The sequence below is a fragment of the Coturnix japonica genome, chromosome Z (assembly GCF_001577835.2).
Source record: "Coturnix japonica isolate 7356 chromosome Z, Coturnix japonica 2.1, whole genome shotgun sequence".
NCBI classification, from domain to species: domain Eukaryota; kingdom Metazoa; phylum Chordata; class Aves; order Galliformes; family Phasianidae; genus Coturnix; species Coturnix japonica.
Genome location: NC_029547.1, coordinates 16908224 through 16915099, shown reverse-complemented (window position 1 = coordinate 16915099; position 6876 = coordinate 16908224).

Below are 6876 nucleotides of genomic sequence, written 5' to 3'. Positions count from 1 at the left end.
AAAGCAGAATATTTGTGGACCAGAAGTCTTCATGATATTAAAATATTTCTTTTTCTTTTATTCTGATACAGAATCCTGCTTTTGCAACTCAAAGGAAAAGCTTTCAGCTTGCATCTAAAACTATGTTAAAGGAGACATTTCTCTTTAATTCCTGCAGTGTAAGTAATCAGAATTTTCTGGACTTGAAAAGATTTTCTTAAATATGTACTAGCATAATGTGAAGATGGATACTGACTTCTACAAGAGCAGACCTGGTCTATTACATTGAAATATACTGGCCTAACATTTTTGTTCAGAAGGAGAGATCTAATACAGTGTAGAAACTATTACAACTGTGATGTGTTTGAAACATGGCTGTACACTTTGGAGCTGTTTACATGTCTTGAGTAGGTGCACAGACACAAAGATTTGAGTAGAAACAATAATTTCCTGATTTAGACAAGACATCTTATCTTTATAGTATTGCAGGTGGGGCTGTAAATATGTCTCTGTCTCAGAATATTTCTAAGAAGATGCAATGATTGGCAAAAAAAATATTATTGCTATTACCAAATTTATCATGAATGGGTAACTTCTAGAATAAAATTGTCTCCAAAATAACAGTAAAGTAAAAACAAATACACAGTCAAGTTGCTTGAAATGCATTCTGGTTCTCTGTCAGTTTCCACTTTAACCAGAAGATGAACTGAACAAGTACCTCAGTTAAGACCGAGACTGCAGATAAGCCCTTGCTTTTGATAAAATCTTGGGCACACTATTGAATTTGAAACCATATTTTTAGTGTGCCTAACTATACTTACCTGTGTCCCAATTTTCAAACCTGTTCACTGAGATGTTATTTGTCTATTTTACAAAATGTTAAGTCTGAATTAACTGAGACATGATTTTAGCCTTTCCTCATATGGCTACAAGATTGGAAAGAGAAAAAGAATGATTTCTACTGGTGGCCAGCCACTGCCTCTTCTCTGAAATGGAAATACAGTTTTGCAAACCATCGACTTGAAGATTATACCCCAAAAGAAAAATGCCTGTGCCTTTATGGGGACCTTTCAAATCACCGTTGCTTGTATTTATACTTTCTTGTGCAGCTGAGAAAGCTTGGAGTCTTCAGGGCAGCCTTAAGCAAATTTGAATGTCCACCAAATCCTGGTTAAATTTTGAATTAAAATCTCTATGTTTATCCATATATACAGCCCTGCAACTACTGACAATTTAATTGCAATTTTTTCTATAATAAAATTGTTATTTGCACAGTAGGTGCAGAGGGACCTTGTCTAGTGTGGAAGCTGTGCTTCCCAGTGAACACCTATTTACAACTTGGCTCTGTTCCTGTTCAAATCACTGTCAAATTTTGATTTGATTCATGATTCTGGAGGAAATTTTGTCTGAACCATGAAGCAATGATTCCTGAAAATGGAAGACGATGCAGAAAGTACTGAGAGCTGTGTACTCTACAAGATAGCTGTCCAGAGGTGCTAGAGGAGTGTTGTGAGCCCATGTCACACACTTATGAGTGCTCCCTGAGACTTCTCTCCCAATGTCATTACAACATCCTTAATATTTAATGGCACTCAGTACCTAAATGGTTGATATGCATGACGTAGAATTGTATTTCTAATCCTTTTTTCTCCACATGTATAAGCATATCCAAAGCTTAGGAAATGTTTTTTGCATCTGAGATTAGGAAGATTTGTATCTTACATAAATGCATAAGTATTATTTAAGGAAATATATATATATATAGTTATAGTTATATATATAATTTTATTTTTTATAGAATGCTGTTCTAATTTTAAAAATTTCTATGCAGTACCTTAGATGTGAGACTTTAATCAGGAGCCTGCAAAGTCAGTGCAGTAACTTTCATATGGCAGAAGAGTCCTCAATGCTCAGAAAGGTAATAACAGATCTTGTAATGCCCACACTTACTATCAGTGGTGTGAAAGAACTTGGCTGGGGAGCTGTAGCATGGATGAAGTGTCCTGAGATGTCTGATTGCAATAATGGCTCCAGGTGACAGTTAACAGCTGGTACAAGTTAAAGAAATGTTCATGCTGCTGAATCATCTGCTTGCATCACAGTGGTGTAGCAGAGCCTGCTCTTTCAGTTGCATTAGGTCTTACTGCTGTTAATTAATTTTTTCTCACTTGAGCAAGATAACAGACTACTGTGTTCCTGAGTCTGCAGACAGTTTCATTCACTTGATCACAGGGATGAACTTTTGCATTAAAAACAGTATTAATAATAAATTGACAGGTGACATCTGTTTCATTATTAATCTTCCTAAAACCAGCAACCTGATGTGCTCATTTTGAAGTTCCAAATTTCTGCTGACAAATAGCAATGATAATAAATACACAGCACTCATCATCTCTTTTTTTCTCTTTCAGTTTGTCATGCACTCCTGCAGAACATAAAAAGAAAGATGCATAACATAACAAAGTGTATTCATAGCATACATTAAACTTATTTTAAAGGGCATATTCACCTCCTGCTCAGTCTGAAGTCCTGGGCAACTCTGAGTAAAAGGCACAGGGGCAGATGAGTTTGGGAAACGGTAGGTGACTCCTTAGCCCAGAGTAAGAAGGGAGGATCTGCAACCTTCCTGTCCTCTAATAGGTGTTTACTGTCACAGTGGATAAATACCAGGTGTGTGTCTTACATGCATCCTGCAAGGAATACGAAATTGCATCTCCAATAGGCTGTCCTGCTCCACTGTACAGCAGCTTTTAATTATGCTCAGCAGAAGGAACTAGATTTCCTGGAAAAGCAGTAAAGGGATATGGGCATTTCATCTGGGTTCTATTTTCATTTGTTCTGTTGAAATTTAGGTTCTAGGAAACAGCACTGTTTTAGAGGGTGGGGGCTAAGTGTTAAGAAAATCATGAGCACACAGTATATAGTCCACTCTGATTATTAAATTCTTAATAGTCTAATGCTTTCCTGTGTATACCTGAAGTAAGTCTAGACAACTTGCTCTTGGCTTATATCTCCTTATTGTGGTGTTTGAAAAAGTTCACAAATGTCACAAGCAAATTAGTTAAAAAACAAAGTCCCTCTGAAAAATTTTTGAAGATAATTGTATGCCCTAGGTGCACTAGGTGCAGCAACTTTTTTTGTGGTTAGATAGCTTGTGGTTCTTTCCTAAGCCCTCAGATGACCTTGTATTTGCCATGTATATGTACAGACTGCTGACATATGGTAACTGAAACCTTCATGGCTTTACTTAGGTTTAGTTTACTACCCTAGAGGGGTGAAGTCACCTAACTGCACTTCTATCACCTTAGGTGCATTCACATATGTTATTTCAGTTTAACTAATTAATTTTAACGTGATTACACTTATTATCTTAATTCAGACTAATATTTACCAAATGTCTTTATACAGACAACTCATAAGCAATAGCTTGTTAGCTTGTCTTCCATTATAAATAGTTCTAATTAGTCGGAGTTAATATTTTAAAAAAATAAAAATTGTCTCCTTATGTTTGATCTTCCAATTTCAGATAGTCTCTTTTGACATTCTCTAGGGCTGAGCTCCTTACATAAATTACACAGGTGTCCATTTTTCTCTTTTATCTTGAACAAGCATAGCATACAGTCTCTGCTGGTTTGGGATTAGTGTAAAAACAAAGGTTACATTGTTAATTGGAATGTTCTTGTAAATGCTCTTGATAAAACTGTGCCAGGCTCAACTGCAGGTAATCTGCAATCTATTTGATTTAGTTTCATGGGGTGGTGGGGAGGTGGAGGGGGAAAGAAAAAAAGAAAAGTCTTCCATACTTCTATTTTAAAAATGCATTCTGCTTTAAGATTGCCTGGCTTATGTGTTTGTCTCTTTGATCAGTAAAACCATAGTCTTAAATATCACTGATCTCTCAGCCACTCGCTCACCTATGTGTGTATATTTGCATGTAATAAATCCTAGAACTGAATGTAACATTTACTCAGAATTTACTCCTAATAGAAGCTGTACTGTGAACTTTCCCTTTTCTATTAAGGATCTCCATCTGAAACTGCTAACAAATTTTTCTGTATCCCTAATGAGTGCAGATGAGGAATTGTTAGCTGCTGTTGCACAAATATTAGGTCAAGTGAAATATATATATATATGTTTAAAGAGAATGATAATAAACGGATTTTCTTTTCTTGCATACCCCAGTTGCACAATATTTCATATTCTTTTCCACATACTCAAGATGCAAATGCTTCCTACCAAGCTCAGACATTACTTTATGAGATTTCATTATAAATTAATCAATTGTTTCTTATTGAAAACAATATTCAATTAACAACAATGCTGCAAGAGTATGCAGAATCACAGAATCACAGAATCACCCGGGTTGGAAGGGACCTCAAGGATCATGCAGCTCCACCCCCTGCCTAGCGGCACCAACACACGCCTTTATAGTAGATCAAGGTTGCCCAGGGCCCGCAACCTGGTTTGTACACCTCCAAGGACAGGGCAGTCCCACCCCTCACGGGCACACTTTCCAGACCCTAACCACTCTCCTATTAAAGAATTCCCCCTAACATCCAACCTAATCTTCCCTCCCTTCAAACAATTAAAACCATTTCCCCTAGTCCTTTGCTATTGTCAGCCCTGTTGAAGAACGTTTTACCTCCCCCCTCCTCGGTGAGTAAGTCGCCTTACAGTCCGGTATTGAAAGGCTGCAATGAGGTCACCCCGCAACCCATTCTCATCTCTAGGCTCCTGACACAAACCCAACTCCCTCAGCCTGCACCCTCATACGGGAAGGTGCTCCAGCACCCCTGATCATTTTGTGGCACCTCCTCTGGACCCTTTCCCAAAATCTCCATAATCTTTTTTGTACTGAGGGCTTCCCTACCTGGACACGTACTCTTCAGAATGGGGGCCTCACAAGAGCCAGAGTTAGAGAGGCCGATCACCTCCTATCCCTGATCCCCCCCTCTTGTCCCTGATGGGAGGCCCAGGATCCCCATTGCTTTCACGGTCCTCCGCGCCAGACGCGCACTGCTGGCCTCATGTTAAGTTCTCATCTATCAGGACCCTAGGTCGTTCTTCGGCCGAGCTGCTCTCAGGCACAAACTCCTCCCAGCCTGTACAGTGCCTGGGGTCTTCGGCCCAAGGTGCAACTCCTGCCGCTGTTGAACCTCATTAGGCTCAACCCGAGCCCAGCTTTCCAGCCTGTCAAGGTCCCTCTGAATGGCATCTGTTCCCTCCACCGTATCGACTGCACCACTCAGCTTGGTGTCATCAGCAAACTTGCTGAGGGTGCACTCCATTCTCTCATGGATGTCATTAATAAAGATGTTAAAGAGCACCGGTCCCAAGACAGACCCTTGAGGGACACCGCTCGTTACCGGCCTCCACCTGGACATAGAGCCATTGACCACCACCCTCTGTCTGCGGCCTTTCAACCAATTGCTTATCCATCGAATTATCCACCCATCAAATCCACTTCCCTCCAATTTGGAGATGAGGATGTGATGGGGGACCATGTCAAAGGCCTTGCTCAGGTCCAGGTAAATGACATCGGTCACCTTCCCTTCATCCACCAACGCCGTCACTCCATCATAGAATGCAGGAGCACTTCAAGCCACTTTTGGAGCAGATCTGCTCATTGCTGCTTGAGTTTGAGGTTCTAATAGGCTGCTCAACAAGTAGTGTCCACCAGCAGAAAAAGACATGCATGGTAAATTTTGGAGGAGTGGGTCTGCACCAAGAGCAGCTCTAAGCATTCCTGTGCAATCCTACAAGCACTCCAGCACTGATGAGACTTCCAGGGCTCTTCAAGCACTGACAATCTGCCCAGCCACTTGAGGCACTGGCACAGAGCTGCCTGCATGGCATGCCTACAGGATAAACACACTTCAGAGATGAAACAAAGTAATAAGAAACATGCTTATGAGCAGTACCATACTCTATATATATGGTGCCAGAAAAGTATGGATGCAGCTTAAAGATTAGAATAATTTAAAAAAAAAAAAAAAAAAAAAAAGCACTTAATTGCAAGAATAGTGTCAAAAGATTCTGGAAATAAACGAGGTTTGAAAGGAAAGTCCCAAATTGCAAGGAGAAAAATGACAAGGACCTCCATTTTCCTGACAACTTCCTTGGGGAAAGGGAATTGTTCTCAAGATGAGTTATGCAGCACTGACAGCTTGTCTGTCTATTCTACGCCAAGCACAGTGCCTCATTCATCTTGATTTTCTCTGTAATTTTTTGCTCTGTAAAATAATTAGCAGAAATGCTATTTCCATATAGTAGTGGTCAGATGACTTAGAAGAATAAAAATGGAAGAAAATAACATTTTAAAAGAAATTAAATATTTTAGCAGAATATGGAAAAAATGCCCCCTAAATAATACCATTTTGTAGTTCTAACTTCCTCAAAAATTATTATTATTATTTTTAATCCATATCCACGATCTTGTCATATTTGTGATTTGGGTTTTTTTAGAGCATTTAAGTTCTCAAACTTAAATTTGGACTCAGAGGCTTCAATATGCATTTAAACCAGGGAATTTATACAGGACATTTAGGACAGTGAAATTCTGAAATTTTATACATAATTAGTCCCATCTAGTGATTTTTTCAGAGATTTAAGACTTCAGACAAACTGCAGTAGTTGCTTATGATCCACCTATGGCCATGAGTTTTGAATGTAACATATGGATTTGGGCACTTCACTAATTCAATTCAAATAGTGAATTTTTGTAACAGGTTATGTGCGAATAATACATGAAGTTTGCTCTCAAAGTGAGTACCTTTGAAACCATTTCAGAGCTTGCTGAAATATTGGGAAAAAAAAAAAAAAAAAAAAAAAAAAAAAAAAAAAAAAAAAAAAAAAAAAAAAAAAAAAAAAAAAAGTCTGGGCGGTATTCACTTAGAG